Source organism: Oncorhynchus nerka, linkage group LG9b (genome assembly GCF_034236695.1).
Source record: "Oncorhynchus nerka isolate Pitt River linkage group LG9b, Oner_Uvic_2.0, whole genome shotgun sequence".
NCBI classification, from domain to species: domain Eukaryota; kingdom Metazoa; phylum Chordata; class Actinopteri; order Salmoniformes; family Salmonidae; genus Oncorhynchus; species Oncorhynchus nerka.
The window spans coordinates 42,309,100-42,326,090 of record NC_088424.1 but is presented as its reverse complement, the minus strand read 5'-3'; the positions used below and the strand labels follow the sequence as shown (position 1 = coordinate 42,326,090).

Genomic DNA, 16,991 nt, shown 5'->3' with positions numbered 1-16,991 from the left:
CACGGGTGCGACTTTATTCCCTGTCGGGTACGGAGACCAAAGCAATGGAAGGGTATATTGAGGACTCTCTCACTGCTGGGTTTATGCGTCCCTCTTCCTCCCCCGCCGGCGCAGAGTTCTTAAATGTGGAGAATAACTGTTTTCATGTACATTTCCTTATGTGTAAGTTTCTAATGTGACTCAGGCGTTACAAAGTGTATCAGTGAACTGTACTCTGGTTTTCGTTACAAAACAATAGAAATACAGGATATTGCTGCTGTTTGTCTGATGTCCAACAGTCCACGATCAACTCTCAGCTCTGCTCACAAGGGTGTTTCAAAAAGCTGTCAGTCAAGGTGAGCTCATGAATAGTATACCTGCACAACATCATAAAATGATTTCCAGGTAATAATGGTTCATGGCATTCTGCTTCCGGCTTTTCACCGTTGTTGGTAATACATTAGCATTCTTAAAAGTATTGTTTATATATACAGTACCAGTCAAAAGTTTGGACACACCTACTCATTCAAGGGGTTTTCTTTATTTTTACTATTTTCTACATTGTAGAATATTTGTAAAGCCATCAAAACTATGAAATAACACATATGGAATCATGTAGTAACCAAAAAAAGTGTTAAACAAATCAAAATCCTCTCTGCCTCCTTCTTTCCACTCCTCTCCTCTTTTGACCTCACCCTCTCACCTTCCCCTCTACTCACAAGGCAGGCAATACGCTCGACCTCATCTTTACTAGATGCTGTTCTTCCACTAACCTCACTGCAACTCCCCTCCAAGTCTCCGACCACTACCTTGTATCCTTTTCCCTCTTGCTCTCATCCAACACTTCCCACACTGCCCCTACTCGGATGGTATCGCGCCGTCCCAATCTTTGCTCTCTCTCCCCCGCTACTCTCTCCTCTTCCATCCTATCATCTCTTCCCTCTGCTCAAACCTTCTCCAACCAATCTCCTGATTCTGCCTCCTCAACCCTCCTCTCCTCCCTTTCTGCATCCCTTGATTCTCTATGTCCCCTATCCTCCAGGCCGGCTCGGTCCTCCCCTCCTGCTCCGTGGCTCGACGACTCATTGCGAGCTCACAGAACAGGGCTCCGGGCAGCCGAGCGGAAATGGAGGAAAACTCGCCTCCCTGCGGACCTGACATCCTTTCACTCCCTCCTCTCTACATTTTCCTCTTCTGTCTCTGCTGCTAAAGCCACTTTCTACCACTCTAAAGTCCAAGCATCTGCCTCTAACCCTAGGAAGCTCTTTGCCACCTTCTCCTCCCTCCTGAATCCTCCTCCCCCTCCTCCCTCTCTGCAGATGACTTCGTCAACCATTTTGAAAAGAAAGTCGACGACATCCGATCCTCATTTGCTAAGTCAAACGACACCGCTGGTTCTGCTCACACTGCCCTACCCTGTGCTCTGACCTCTTTCTCCCTCTCTCTCCAGATGAAATCTCGCGTCTTGTGACGGCCGGCCGCCCAACAACCTGCCCGCTTGACCCTATTCCCTCCTCTCTTCTCCAGACCATTTCCGGAGACCTTCTCCCTTACCTCACCTCGCTCATCAACTCATCCCTGACCGCTGGCTACGTCCCTTCTGTCTTCAAGAGAGCGAGAGTTGCACCCCTTCTGAAAAAACCTACACTCGATCCCTCCGATGTCAACAACTACAGACCAGTATCCCTTCTTTCTTTTCTCTCCAAAACTCTTGAACGTGCCGTCCTTGGCCAGCTCTCCCGCTATCTCTCTCAGAATGACCTTCTTGATCCAAATCAGTCAGGTTTCAAGACTAGTCATTCAACTGAGACTGCTCTTCTCTGTATCACGGAGGCGCTCCGCACTGCTAAAGCTAACTCTCTCCTCTGCTCTCATCCTTCTAGACCTATCGGCTGCCTTCGATACTGTGAACCATCAGATCCTCCTCTCCACCCTCTCCGAGTTGGGCATCTCCGGCGCGGCCCACGCTTGGATTGCGTCCTACCTGACAGGTCGCTCCTACCAGGTGGCGTGGCGAGAATCTGTCTCCTCACCACGCGCTCTCACCACTGGCGTCCCCCAGGGCTCTGTTCTAGGCCCTCTCCTATTCTCGCTATACACCAAGTCACTTGGCTCTGTCATAACCTCACATGGTCTCTCCTATCATTGCTATGCAGACGACACACAATTAATCTTCTCCTTTCCCCTTCTGATGACCAGGTGGCGAATCGCATCTCTGCATGTCTGGCAGACATATCAGTGTGGATGACGGATCACCACCTCAAGCTGAACCTCGGCAAGACGGAGCTGCTCTTCCTCCCGGGAAGGACTGCCCGTTCCATGATCTCGCCATCACGGTTGACAACTCCATTGTGTCCTCCTCCCAGAGCGCTAAGAACCTTGGCGTGATCCTGACAACACCCTGTCGTTCTCAACTAACATCAAGGCGGTGGCCCGTTCTTGTAGGTTCATGCTCTACAACATCCGCAGAGTACGACCCTGCCTCACACAGGAAGCAGCGCAGGTCCTAATCCAGGCACTTGTCATCTCCCGTCTGGATTACTGCAACTCGCTGTTGGCTGGGCTCCCTGCCTGTGCCATTAAACCCCTACAACTCATCCAGAACGCCGCAGCCCGTCTGGTGTTCAACCTTCCCAAGTTCTCTCACGTCACCCCGCTCCTCCGCTCTCTCCACTGGCTTCCAGTTGAAGCTCGCATCCGCTACAAGACCATGGTGCTTGCCTACGGAGCTGTGAGGGGAACGGCACCTCAGTACCTCCAGGCTCTGATCAGGCCCTACACCCAAACAAGGGCACTGCGTTCATCCACCTCTGGCCTGCTCGCCTCCCTACCACTGAGGAAGTACAGTTCCCGCGCAGCCCAGTCAAAACTGTTCGCTGCTCTGGCCCCCCAATGGTGGAACAAACTCCCTCACGACGCCAGGACAGCGGAGTCAATCACCACCTTCCGGAGACACCTGAAACCCCACCTCTTTCAGGAATACCTAGGATAGGATAAAGTAATCCTTCTCACCCCCCCCTTAAAAGATTTAGATGCACTATTGTAAAGTGGCTGTTCCACTGGATGTCTTAAGGTGAACGCACCAATTTGTAAGTCGCTCTGGATAAGAGCGTCTGCTAAATGACTTAAATGTAAATGTAAAATATATTTTATATTTGAGATTCTTCAAAGTAGCCATCCTTTGCGCTTGATGACAGCTTTGAACACTCTTGGCATTCTCTCAACCAGCTTCATGAGGTAGTCACCTGGAATGCATTTCAATTAACAGGTGTGCCTTCTTAAAAGTACATTTGTGTCATTTCTTTCCTTCTTAATGCGTTTGAGACAATCAGTTGCAAGGCAGGGGTGGTATACAGAAGATAGCCCTATTTGGTAAAAGACCAAGTCCATATGATGGCAAGAACAGCTCAAATAAGCGAAGAGAAACGGCAGTCCATCATTACTTTAAGACATGAATGTCAGTCAATGTGGAACATTTCAAGAACTTTGAACGTTTCTTCAAGTGCAGTTGCAAAATCGATCAAATGCTGTGATGAAACTGGCTCTCATGAGGACCTCCACAGGAAATAAAGACCCAGAGTTACTTCTGCTGCAGAGGAAAAGATCATTAGAGTTAACTGCACCTCAGATTGCAACCCAAATAAATGCTTCACAGAGGTCAAGGAACAGACACATCTCAACATCAATGTTTCAGAGGATACTGAGTGAATTAGGCCTTCATGGTTGAATTTCTGCAAAGAAACCACTACTAAAGGACACCAATAAGAAGAAGAGACTTGCTTGGGCCAAGAAACACAAGCAATTGACATTAGACCGGTGGAAATTGGTCCTTTCGTCTGATGAGCCAAGATTTAAGATTTTTGGTTCCTGCAGCTTTGTGAGACGCATAGTTGGTGAAAGAAGGATCTCCGCATGTGTGATTCCCACCGTGAAGCATGGAGGTGGAGGTGTGATGGTGTGCGGGTGGTTTGCTGGTGACACTGTCTTTGTTTTATTTAGAATTCAAAGCACACTTAACCAGCATGGCTACCACAGCAGTGATACACCACCCCATCTGGTTTGCGCTTAGTGGGACTATCGTGTTTTTCAACAGGACAATGACTCAAAACACACCTCCAGGCTATGTTAGGGCTAATTGACCAAGAAGGAGAGTGATTGAGTGCTGCATCAGATGACCTGGCCTCCACAATCACCCAACTTCAACCCAATTGAGATGGTTTGGGATGAGTTGGACCACAGTGTGAAGGAAAAGCAGCCAACAAGTGCTCAGCATATGTGGGAACTCCTTCAAGACTGTTGAAAAAACATTCCAGGTGAAGCTGGGGACCCATGGTAAATCTTGTCAGTCTCCTGAGGGGGAAAAGTTGTTGTCGTGCCCTCTTCACAACTGTCTTGGTGTGTTTGGACCAAGGTAGTTCAGTGGTGATGTAGACACCAAGGACCTTGAAACTCTTGACCCCTGCCACTTCAGGCCTGTCAATGTTAATGGGGGCCATTTCGGCCCTCCTTTTCCTATTGTCCACGATCAGCTCCTTTGTCTTGCTCACATTGAGGGAGAGGTTGTTGTCCTGGCACCACACTGCCAGGTCTCTGACCTCCCACTTATAGGCTGTATAATCGTTGTCGGTGATCAGGCCTACCACTGTTGTGTCATCAGCAAACTTAATGATGGTGTTGTAGTCGTGCTTGGCCACACAGTCGTAGGTGAACAGGGAGTACAGGAGGGGACTGAGCACGCACCCCTGGGGAGCTCCAGTGTTGAGGATTAGGGTGGCAGATGTGTTGTTGCCTACCCTCACCACCTGGTGGCAGCCCATCAGGAAGTCCAGGATCCAGTTGCAGAGGGAGGTGTTTAGTCCCAGGGTCCTTAGCTTAGTGATGAACTTTGTTGGTACTATGGTGTTGAACACTGAGCTGTAGTCAATGAACAGCATTCTCACATAGGTGTTCCTTTTGTCCAGGTGGGAATGGGCAGTGTGGAGTGTGATTGAGATTGCGTCCTCTGTGGATCTGTTGGGGTGGTACGCGAATTGAGGTGGGTCTCACCACGATGGTGTTGATGTGAACTATGACCAGCTTTTCAAAGCACTTCGTGGCTACCGACATGAGTTCTACGGGTCCATAATCATTTAGGCAGTTTCCCTTCTTGAAGTTATTATTTTTTATAGGAATAGTTTACCTTTGTCCTGGATGCAAAGCGTTATGTTTGTGGAAAATGCAACACACTGAGTACCACTTAATGTTTTCAAGCATGGTGGTAACTGCATCATGTTGTGGATATGCTTGTCATCTGCAAGGACTAGGGAGTTTGTTTAAACATAAATGGAATAGAGCTACGCGCAGCCAAAATACTAGAGGAAAACCTGGTTCAGTCTACTTTCCATCAGACACTGGGAGACAAATTCACCTTTCGGCAGGACAATAACCCAAAACAAGGCCAAAAATACACTGGAGTTATTTACCAAGATGACATAGAATTTTCCTGAGTGGCTTAATTACAGTTGAGTTATATCGGCTTGAAGATCTAAGGACTAATAAAACATTATGGCCTTTCTCTTGCATTTCAAAGATGATGGTACAAAAAAATACAAAAGAACGGTTTTCTCTTTGTATTATCTTTTACCAGATATATTGTGTTATATTCTACTACATTACTTTCACATTTCCATAAACTGTAAAGTGTTTCCTTTCAAATGGTACAAATAATATGCATATCCTTGCTTCAGGGCCTGAGCTACAGGCAGTTAGATTTGGGTATGTTATTTTAGGCGAGAATTTTAAAAACGGGGCTAATCCTTAAGAGGATAACATATTTTTAATTACAGGACATTAGCTATAAAACTGCACAGTTTTGCTCAGACTCAATGATTTATTGAGTTTCTATAGCATAGGTCTGGACTACAACAATTGTCAGCTGGAGTGTTGGGTGTTAGAAGCCTCCAACAGAGCAGACAATGTAAAATGTATATTGTGTAAATATCAATGTTAAACCTAAAACATATGAAGTGAACATCCTAAAAACAAATGTATTTCATTATTACAACATTAAGTAAATGTCCTGTGGAACCTAGTTTCTCTCATTTTGTGCACTAATGTTTTCATCCATGTTAGTGAGCATTTCTCATTCGACAAGGTAATCCATCCACCTGACATGTGGCATATCAAGAAGCTGATTTAAAAGCATGATAATTACACAGGTGCACCTTGTGCTGGGGACAAAAGGCAACTAAAATGTGCAGTTCTGTCACACAACACAATGCCACAGATGTCTCAAGTTTTGAGGGAGTGTGCAATTGGCATGCTGACTGCAGGAATGTCCACCAGAGCTGTTGCCAGAGAATTTAATGTTAATTTCTCTACCAACATTGTTTTAGAAAATTTGTCAGTACAGTACATTCGCAACTGAGACATAGCTGAACAAGTTCCACAGACATGAGACTAACAGAAATTGAAAAATGTGTCCCTGAACAAAGGGGGTTCAAAATCAAAAGTAACAGTCAGTATCTGGTGTGGCCACAAGCTGCATTAAGTACTGCAGTGCATCTCCTCCTCATGGACTGCACCAGTTCTTGCTGTGCAAGTTCCCGGACATTTCTGGTGGTAAGGTCCTAGCCCTCACCCAATGATCCAACAGGTCCCATATGTGCTCAATGGGATTGAGATCCGGGCTCTTCGCTGGCCATGACAGAACACTGACATTCCTGTCTTGCAGGAAATCACGCACAGAACAAGCAGTATGGCTGGTGGCATTATCATGCTGGATGGTCATGTCAAGATGAACCTGCAGGAAGGGTACCACATGAGGGAGGAGGATGTCTTCCCTGTAACGCACAGCGTTGAGATTTCCTGCAATGAAAACAAGCTCAGTCCGATGATGCTGTGACACACCGCCCCAGACCATAGGGCGACGTTGTTGCCGGTGATGTCTGGTGAGGACCTGCCTTACGACAGGCCTACAAGCCCTCAGTCCAGCCTTTCTCCGCCTATTACGAAAAGTCTGAGCACTGATGGAGGGATTGTGCGTTCCTGGTGTAACTCGGGCAGTTGTTGTTGCCATCCTGTACCTGTCCCGCAGGTGTGATGTTCTGATGTACCGATCCTGTGCAGGTGTTGTTACGCATATGGTCTGCCACTGCGAGGACAATCAGCTGTCCGTCCTGTCTCCCTGTAGCTCTGTCTTAGGCGTCTCACAGTACAGACATGGCAATTTATTGCCCTGGCCACATCTGCAGTCCTCATGCCTCCTTGCAGCATGCTAAGGCATGTTCACACAAATGAGCAGGGACCCTGGGCATCTTTCTTAGTGTTTTTCAGAGTCAGTAGAAATGCCTCTTTAGTGTCCTAGGTTTTCATAACTGTGACCTTAATTGCCTACCGTCTGTAAACTGTTAGTATCTTAACGACCGTTCCACAGGTGCATGTTCATGAATTGTTCATTGGTTTATTGAACAAGCATGGGAAACAGTGTTTAAACCCTTTACAATGAAGAATTGTGAAGTTATTTGGATTTTTACGAATGATCTTTGAAAGACAGGATCCTGAAAAAGGGACGTTTCTTTTTTTGCTGAGTTCATTTCATATGTCCTTTTATGAACTTACTGTAGTCAAGTTTTTTTCAGTACCACTTATAGTATATGGCTCAAATTTGTTGCACATTGAACGTGTTTATTTAAATGAAATGTTTTACATGACACCCAAGTGTCACCATGGACCACACGTAGCTTGTTGGTGTTACTGCTGTGGTTTGAGCCAGGAAGAGAAGTTCCTCTTATTTTAATTAACTCAACAGGAAACACCAACACAAGCGAACAGACTATTTAGTGGCTATCCTCTCTTCTGCCGTATATATCTGTCTGTCTACCTATCATATCTTGTTTGGAGCACCATCTCAACACCATGAAGTTGAAAATGTCTCTCCTTTTAGGGTTTTGATTGGTGACCTGCACAAGTAGACTTTTGTATATCTCTAAGGTTCTATTTTTAAAGAGCAGCAATTTCATGGTAAATAAAAACATACTGATGGGCAAAAATACTGCATACGATTCTAAGTATTATCTGAGGAATTTAGGCATTTACATTTGAAGTCGGAAGTTTACATACACCTTATCCAAATACATTTAAACTCAGTTTTTCACAATTCCTGACATTTAATCCAAGTAAAAATTCCCTGTCTTAGGTCACTTTATTTTAAGAATATGAAATGTCAGAATAATAGTAGAGAGAATCATTTATTTCAGCTTTTAGTTCTTTCATCATATTCCCAGTGGGTCAGAAGTTTACATACACTCAACTACTATTTGGTTGCATTGCCTTTAAATTGTTTAACTTGGGTCAAATGTTTTGGCTAGCCTTCCACAAGCTCCCCACAATAAATTGAGATGGCGTCTATTTTGTGAAGTGCACCAGTCCGTCCTGCAGCAAAGCACCCACACAACGTGATGCTGCCACCCCAGTGCTTCATGGTTGGGATGGTGTTCTTCGGCTTGCAAGCCTCTCCCTTATTCCTCCAAACATAGCAATGGTCATTACGGCCAAACAGTTCTATTTTTGTTTCATCAGACCAGAGGACATTTCTCCAAAAAGTACGATCTTTATCTCCATGTGCAATTGCAAACCGTAGTCTGTTTTTTTAATGGAGGTTTTGGTGCAGTGGCTTCTTCCTTGCTGTGCGGCCTGTCAGGTTATGTCGATATAGGACTCGTTTTTACTGTGGATATAGATACTTTGTACCTGTTTCCTCCAGCATCTTCACAAGGTCATTTGCTGTTGTTCTGGTATTGATTTGCACTTTTTACACCCACCCACTTTTCGTACGTTAATCTCTAGGAGACAGAACGCGTCTCCTTCCTGAGCGGAATGACGGCGCATGGTCCCATGGTGTTTATACTTGCGTACTATTGTTTTGACAAATGAACGTGGTCCTTCAAGCGTTTGGAAATTGCTCCCAAGGATGAACTGGACTTGTGGAGGTCTACAATTTATTTGCTGAGGTCTTGGCTGATTTCTTTTGATTTTCCCATGTCAAGTAAAGAGGCACTGAGTTTGAAGGTAGGCCTTGAAATACATCCACAGGTACACCTCCATTGGACTCAAATGATGTCAATTAGCCTATCAGAAGCTTCTAATGCCATGACGTCATTTTCTGGAATTTTCCAAGCTGTTTAAAGGCACAGTCAACTTAGTGTATATAAACTTCTGTGATACAGTGAATTATAAGTGAAATAATCTGTCTGTAAACAATTGTTGGAAAAATTACTTGTGTCATGCACAAAGTAGATGTCCTAACTGATTTACCAAAACTATCGTTTGCTAACAAGAAATGTGTGCAGTGGTCTTAAAGACTCCAACCTAAGTGTATGTAAACTTCCAACTTCAAATGTAGGTCTTAGGTGGTGCAGGAAGGCCATACGAGTGGCTCAGTGGTCTAAGGCACTGCGGTCTAAGGCAAGTGCTTGAGGCGTCACTACATACCCGGGTTAGGTCCTGGGCTGTGACACAGCCGGCTGTGTCTGGGAGACCCAAGAGGCATCACACAATTGGCCCAGCACCGTTGAAAGGTTAGGGGAGGATTTATTCGGCCTTGGATTTCCTTGTCCCATTGCGCTCCAATCGACTCCTGTGGAGGGCCGGGTGCCTCCATGCTGACTTCGGTCGTCAGCTGTACGTGTTTCCTCCGAGACATTGGTGCGGCTGGCTTCCGGATTAAGCGTGCAGTGTGTCAAGAAGCAGTGCGGCTTGGCAGGGTCGTGTTTCGGAGGACTAATGGCTCTCGACCTTCGCCTCTCCTGAGTCCGTACAGGAGTTGCAGTCATGGGACAAGACTGTAACTACCAATTGGAGAGAAAAAGGGGTAAAAGTACAAAAATTATAACAATTATAATTGAAGTGGTACAGGGCCGTAGTGAACGCCATTGTCGCCATTACTTCAGCCGGTTAGATGGGTTGAGGCTCAGACTGTTCTCTGTCGAATTTTCCCTTCCATGCATCTAGATAACATCTGGAATCACTATCGCCATAACTTTTAGAGAGGACAGTCTAGAACAGGTTAGGGCATTTCTGATTCAGGAAATCCAGACAAACTACTCACCGTATGACTAATTATTACATTCCCAATTTTCTTAATACAATATTGATAAGACAAATGGCAAAGAGCATTACAACACACTGTTGAAAGCATTTTGCATATTGGTTTATACTCCCTTATCATATTGGCGACCTCACCGCAGAATTACAGGGTCAAGGAGTTAGAGGGCTAACCCTCGCAGAGAAATCCCTACCAGACAGCAGACCCAATTTGGTGAGATTTGTATTGAAGCAAGACAAAACAACAACAACTTGTTCATATTATACTTAAATCCAACCCAATGTCTCTAGGCTTTCTGGGGAGGGTGATTAAGTGAGTATGTTCTTTTCCTTTTCTTTCCCTGTACTTCTACTTATTTAAAGACATTTGAAACATTCTGTGTACCCGGTTTACATTGGGTTTCTCAGTACATTTCTTATCTGGAGAACTTACATGTGTGCAACCCAAAATCCTTATTAGATACTTACTACATTTAATTTGTGTGCCCTTTAAAGTGCATCCTTTCTAACCCGTGAATAACCTACTAAAACTAAATTAAAGACCCCACACAATTAAATGAGACACGGCATTAACACCGCTAACAAATATTCATAACCGGTGGCTTATGTTTGTGTGATGGTGTGTGTGGTAAAACGTAAGGCAAAAACAAACAAATGGCCAGGTCTTACTTAATTGGGAGCTCCCTTTACACCCGAATCCAGGTACTTTTATACTTAATAAAACTGCAGAATTTCACTAACTGCCCTCCCAAGACAACAGCCTCAGGAAACATTTCAAAGAGAGAGATAGGGACACCCCATCCTCTCCTGGAAGAGAACATGTATATTTCGTTAGTATTCCCTTTGCCAAATGTTAATCAGCAACACAAAAGTTTTAATTACAGACAAAACAAAACATGATAACTTCTGTTCACCGGCAGTCCACTGACTTCCCTCCACTCATTAATCGTTTGTGTTTTAATCCATCCCCACGGTTACTGCATATACTATTACCAATCTCCATTGGAAATTCAATGCCCTTCTTAGTCATGAACAACATTTTAAAAGTTCGTTTTAGGTTTGGTAACCCCAATGCGTGATGGTGTTAGTCAATTCTATAAAGCTTTTTCACAATAAGACGGAATTAAGTGTCTCATGAGATAAAACAAATAAAAAATAAATGGTTTTCTGAGCTTGCCTTGTTACCTTTTAGAACCCATTCCCCCGTAATTTTGCATAGATTATCCAACCCCAAAATTGGTTCCACACCCATCGCCATGTATAATGATCTGGGTATTGTTACTGGTCCTATGGTCAGAGACATGGGTATTAGTCGAATCACTTTTGATTCTGCCCGCTACCCCGCTAAATGTAATACTTTTCCCTGTTGCAATTCTAGACAATTTCTCAATGCAAAAAATCAGTGATGTCTGAGCACCAGTATCTATTAGAAAGTTGTGTGAGACGAGGCTTCTTACATCCCCCTCCATATAGAAACTGTCCTCTCGGCAAACCACAATCGACCATATAGAGGCCAGCCTCTTAGCATTCCCTCCAAAGGCAGCGAGTGCAGTAGGCTCCCTTACATTCCACACTCCCTTTACCAACAGCCCCACAACTAAAACAGGTGCTTTGACCTTGGGACCGATTCACTGCCCTTTCCTCCCTGTTTAAATTTTGTCTTAACTTGACCATTGAAACCACTGTTGGTGACTTTCACTGTGGCTGTATTAACCTCTCTAGGGTACGTGGGACGCAAATGTCCCACCTGACCAACATCCAGTGAAAGTGCAGGGCTCCAAATTAAAACAACAGAAATCTCATAATTAAAATTCCTCAAACATACATGTATTATACACCATTTTAAAGATAAACTTGTTGTTAATCCCACCACAGTGTCCGATTTCAAAAAGGATTTACGACAAAAGCATACCATGCGATTATGTTAGGTCTGCACCTACTCACAAAAAAACACAGCCATTTTTCCAGCCAAAGAGCGGAGTCACAAAAATGTTATGATCTTCATCAGATGGCACTCATAGGACTTCATGTTACACAATACATGTATGTTTTGTTCGATAAAGTGCATATTTATATCCAAAAATCTCAGTTACATTGGCGCGTTAAATTCAGTAATGTGTTGCTTCCAAAACACCCGGTGATTTTGCAGAGAGCCACATCAATTTACAGAAATAGTCATCATAAACTTTAATATAAGATACAAGTGTTATGCACAGAATTAGAGATATACTTTTCCTTAATGCAACCACTGTCAGATTTTTTTTTTAAATCGGAAAAAGCAAACCACGCAATAATCTGAGTACAGCGCTCAGACAACAAATCAAGAGCCATACAGATTCCGCCAGATTGGAGTCAACAGAAGTCAGAAATAGTGTTATAAATATTCACTTACCTTTGATAATCTTCATCAGAATGCACTCCCAGGAATCCCAGTTCCTCCTTGTTAGCGCGTTCAGTTTACAAATCCAGGTCCAGGCGAAAGTTCAGAAGAAAAGTCATATTGCAGTTCGTAGAAACATGTGAAACGATGTATAGAATCAATCTTTAGGATGTTTTTATCTTCAATAATGTCTTCAATAATGATTGCCATAACAAACGGGTTGAGTGACAAGAAACTTCAGCTTTTCATTGTTCATTAATTTCTAAAAACATTATGAGGTATTGTGTGCGGGCCAGTGACACAAAACCTAAAATGTAATCCATTTTAAATTCAGGCTATAACATAACAACATTTGGAAAATGTCAAGGGGAGTGAAATACTTTCTGAAGGCACTGTATACAGTGGGGCAAAAAAGTATTTAGTCAGCCACCAATTGTGCAAGTTCTCCTACTTAAAAATATGAGAGAGGCCTGTAATTTTCCTCATAAGCACACTTCAACTATGACAGACAGAATTACGAAAAAAAATCCAGAAAATCACATTGAAGGATTTTTAATGAATTTATTTGCAAATTATGGTGGAAAATAAGTACTTTTTTGCCCCACTGTATTTCATCTTTAATAATGATTCATATTGAAAGTAAGAGCACACATTATTGTAGCAACTATACACATTACAGGAACTGTAAACTCAGGGTAGTCCCCAGGCTAATTGTTGAAGTGTCTAGCAGGGTAATGGTCAATTCCATTTCCATTCCAGTTAATTTCAATTAGGAAAATGGTTTACTTTCTGTATTGACTGGAATTGAAATGGAAGTGTCCCAACCCTTTTGTCTGACGTGCTGGACTAGAGGAACTGTAACATAATGTCTAACTGTTGTAGCCCAGTGGCTCCCCCTGCTGGCGTGTCTGTGTACATGTTGAAGATCCTCCTGGTGTCTGTGAGGCTGGTCATCATGATCTCTGCTGTCATCACCCTCTACATCATGGATACATTCTACAAACAACACTGATTTATGCCCACAAGTGACAGAATTATGTTTATTGTATTTTTACAATTGACAGGGCTTCCCACAGTGACGATATTATTTACAATGAATTTTTAATTTGTTACCTTTATTTAACTAGGCAAGTCAGTTAAGAACAAATTCTTATTTTCAATGACGGCCTAGGAACAGTGGGTTAACTGCCTGTTCAGGGGCAGAACGACAGATTTGTACCTTGTCAGCTCGGGGATTTGAATCTTCAACCTTTCGACTGCTAATCCAACGCTCTAACCACTAGGCTACCCTGCCGCCCCATACAGCAGCAGATGATGTTCCTTTTTATGTAACAATGTACAGTACACAGAAACAGAAGGATGTTGCCTGCACATGTAAACCAGATTGGGTCATTTAAAAAGTTTTCAAAAATATTTACTTGTTCTTTTCATTTGTTGCTATATAAATAACATACCTTAGATATTTTTTATTTTATTTGTTATATTTTTTAGGAAGTAGTTCTGAAAGTAACGCTCACAAGCCAAAAGTGGGACCTGAAAATTGCATGCTACGCCACAAATGTGCAGATATGTGTAACACTTCATTGCTCTCTCTCGCTCTGCTGTGTGTGTGTGTGTGTGTCTTGCTAGCTGTCACTCAAATGGCAAGGGGCTGAAGCTCATCGGCTGAAACGCGAATTTCTACCGGGCTGACGCACGTTGAGGTAAATGTAGGGAAAATGGTGCCGCACAGCTTCCAGAAAACAGCTGCTTATTGAGGTAAAACGTTAATTCTGCGTATAGATTATGCATGTATGAACTACACATTGAAACATACAGCCCAAAGGAAAAAAACACTTACCAGTCGCCAAAGTACCGTAGCATGTCTTTAGCCTAATGTAAGATAGCATAACATTTCAAGGCATATTATTAGGGCCTGCCATAATATAGCATTACATGACATAGTATAATGCACAGCATAATATGATATAAGAATATCTGACTGTACAGTATCACATGTTTTTGGTTCATTTGTTTCTGTTAAGTACCCACCATGATACATTCTTTTTTTCTGATTAATACCCACTATGATAAATTATTTGTTTCTATTTAATACCCATTAAGATGAGTGATGTGTTTATGTTTAATACCCATTAAGATGAATGATGTGTTTCTGTTTAATACCCATTAAGATGAATGATGTGTTTCTGTTTAATACCCATTAAGATGAATGATTTGTTTCTGTTTAATACCCATTAAGATGAATGATGTGTTTCTGTTTAATACCCATTAAGATGAATGATGTGTTTCTGTTTAATACCCATTAAGATGAATGATGTGTTTCTGTTTAATACCCATTAAGATGAATGATGTGTTTCTGTTTAATACCCATTAAGATGAATGATTTGTTTCTGTTTAATACCCATTAAGATGAATGATGTGTTTCTGTTTAATACCCATTAAGATGAATGATGTGTTTCTGTTTAATACCCATTAAGATGAATGATGTGTTTCTGTTTAATACCCATTAAGATGAATGATGTGTTTCTGTTTAATACCCATTAAGATGAATGATGTGTTTCTGTTTAATACCCATTAAGATGAATGATGTGTTTCTGTTTAATACCCATTAAGATGAATGATGTGTGTCTGTTTAATACCCATTAAGATGAATGATGTGTTTCTGTTTAATACCCACTATGATGAATAATTTGAAATGTTCACTTATTTTTCTGTACTTTTACAGCATACTACTGTCATGATGGTTCAAAAATGTTACAAGGAAAAAATATATATATTTAACATTTTCAAAGACTGATGTAGGATCTTAATTTGACCAGTTTCTCACAGGAGGAAAATATCCTGAAGCATCAGGATTATGGGGATATAATGAATGGTTTTAGATTTTTTGTATTGGCAAATCAAGTTTGATATTTTAAAGTGTAAATTCCAAACTTTAGAAGCATTTTTAAACCTCGAATACACTACAATTTTGCATTTCCTGCAACAACAGTGTGGTCAAATTAACATCCTTCATCTGTAGTTGATCGTTGTTTGGAAGAATATCAGAATTGTAGCACGATAGAAATGTAAAGGTCATTTCTGATTGAGCCGACATATGCAGAGTTTACCGATGCAGTCCCCACACAAGCAGGTACATTGCCTTTCAATTTCAATCACGCTACAGCACGGATATTCCGCGGTCTTAGTCCAAGATTCAATTTGATCATGGTTTGTCAGCTATGTACATTTAAACATAATTTCCCGACTGAACTGAATTGAATGTTTTCTCAGTGAACGCGGGAACATTGCCTTCAAAGGTGTATAGCTGACAAAAAGCTATGTGATAGAATCCTGGTCTAAGATGATGTTCAAATTCCTGATTATTGTTTGCTTCTATTTTTCCCACCATACAGTAGCATTTAAACTCTCAGGCATGGTCATGGAGGTCATGGGGGCCATGGGGAAGTCCTCAGGTGGAGACTGGTCTCCCATCATGGTGGAATGGTTCATAGGCTGGGGTTGGGGTAGTCCCACCATACAGTAGCATTTAAACTCTCAGGCATGGTCATGGAGGTCATGGAGGTCATGGGGAAGTCCTCAGGTGGAGACTGGTCTCCCATCATGGTGGAATGGTCCATAGGCTGGGGTTGGGGTAGTCCCACCATACAGTAGCATTTAAACTCTCAGGCATGGAGGTCATGGGGGCCATGGGGAAGTCCTCAGGTGGAGACTGGTCTCCCATCATGGTGGAATGGTTCATAGGCTGGGGTTGGGGTAGTCCCACCATACAGTAGCATTTAAACTCTCAGGCATGGTCATGGAGGTCATGGGGAAGTCCTCAGGTGGAGACTGGTCTCCCATCATGGTGGAATGGTTCATAGGCTGGGGTTGGGGTAGTCCCACCATACTGTAGATGGAGGGTGATGCTGGACCTGGAGATTCCTGCTCTTCACCGCCTACATGACTGTTACCTGGAGTCTGGAGAATAAAAACATACAGTAACAATTTCACTGTGAATTTATGAACGGTGACCCGGTTATAAAACAAGGTCATTAATTACCTCAAATCAATAAATTAAATATTTCTCAGTGGTTCAATGCTCTATAATATAAGAACAGGGCTCCGGGCAGCCGAGCGGAAATGGAGGAAAACTCGCCTCCCTGCGGACCTGACATCCTTTCACTCCCTCCTCTCTACATTTTCCTCTTCTCTCTCTGCTGCTAAAGCCACTTTCTACCACTCTAAATTCCAAGCATCTGCCTCTAACCCTAGGAAGCTCTTTGCAACCTTCTCCTCCCTCCTGAATCCTCCTCCCCCTCCCCCCCCCCTCCTCCCTCTCTGCAGATGACTTCGTCAACCATTTTGAAAAGAAGGTCGACGACATCCGATCCTCGTTTGCTAAGTCAAACGACACCGCTGGTTCTGCTCACACTGCCCTACCCTGTGCTCTGACCTCTTTCTCCCCTCTCTCTCCAGATGAAATCTCGCGTCTTGTGATGGCCGGCCGCCCAACAACCTGCCCGCTTGACCCTATCCCCTCCTCTCTTCTCCAGACCATTTCCGGAGA

The 16,991-nt window shown here is 43.1% G+C and overlaps 1 protein-coding gene across 3 annotated transcripts in view; it reads right to left on the bottom strand.

Moving 5' to 3' along the window:
- The window catches only part of LOC115114757 (SLAM family member 5-like), a 40,801-nt gene that overhangs the window by 4,973 nt on the left and 18,837 nt on the right, over positions 1 to 16,991 (bottom strand). For 2 of the 3 annotated variants that reach the window (XM_029643243.2, XM_029643244.2), the window contains exon 5: positions 13,469 to 16,402. The exons of the other annotated variant lie outside the window; for it this stretch is intronic. The gene's annotated coding sequence lies outside the window, so the exon portion shown is untranslated. Of the gene's footprint in view, positions 1 to 13,468; positions 16,403 to 16,991 lie in introns of those variants that run through there. 3 annotated transcript variants of the gene reach the window in all.